Source organism: Penaeus japonicus, unplaced genomic scaffold, assembly GCF_977035675.1.
Source record: "Penaeus japonicus unplaced genomic scaffold, GWHDUDI00000001_assembly GWHDUDI00000024, whole genome shotgun sequence".
NCBI lineage: Eukaryota > Metazoa > Arthropoda > Malacostraca > Decapoda > Penaeidae > Penaeus > Penaeus japonicus.
The window spans coordinates 12,323,661-12,324,353 of record NW_028234426.1 but is presented as its reverse complement, the minus strand read 5'-3'; the positions used below and the strand labels follow the sequence as shown (position 1 = coordinate 12,324,353).

The window sequence follows — 693 nt, the reverse complement described above, 5'->3', positions numbered from 1 at the left end:
TCCTTCGAATTCCGTAGATAGTACATCAAGTATTCACAACTTCAAGCAATCACCCGTTGTAATGTTCACAACAACGCGATTTCCACAGATGATTAAATTTATTTTACAATGCGCTGCTCAGGATGTTGCCCGCAGTTGCATGTCCTTGATAGTGCAATTTACCAGATCAGCATCTAAGTACAGGTAACGTCTTTGCCAAATCAACGACCCGTGGCACCTGCTGATTGGCTGTTGTGACGTGGCGGCTCGTCATTGGTCAACCCACGCCACGGAAGAACGCCATATAAATTCAATCTTGCCGGGCCTAAGCTGCACAAGATATACCTCCCATCGTTTGACAAGACGTGCTGCTGCTGTTGCTTGTATCCTTGGCTGCTGTAAACTAATCAGTGCAAGAGCCAAGAATATTTTGTTTCTGTGTAGGGAGAAGCCAGGCGGAAGAAAACTACTTGTCTCTAAGTTTATCCGTGCCTCTTCAGAATACGAAATTGTGTAAGTATTTTCTGTTGAAATTCGTCTGACGTGCGTGAGAGTATTTATTGTCAAGCACATTATCAAACGCTTGTGCTTTTGAGTGTTGTTGTGATGCCTCGTGCAATGGCAAGCAAGGTTCAAGGAGCGGTTTTACAGGTCTTCAGTAAATTAGATTATTTTTCACGATACTACAAATTGAAGTGTCTATTTTTTACGCTC

The 693-nt window shown here is 43.0% G+C and overlaps 1 protein-coding gene across 1 annotated transcript in view; it reads left to right on the top strand.

Annotated features, from left to right (window-relative positions):
* Positions 1–252: 252 nt before the first annotated feature.
* LOC122244021 (uncharacterized) overlaps positions 253–693 on the top strand; it is a 5,120-nt gene continuing 4,679 nt past the window's right edge. Inside the window, exon 1 of the mRNA XM_086551197.1 lies at positions 253–492. The gene's annotated coding sequence lies outside the window, so the exon portion shown is untranslated. The remainder of the gene's footprint in view (positions 493–693) is intronic.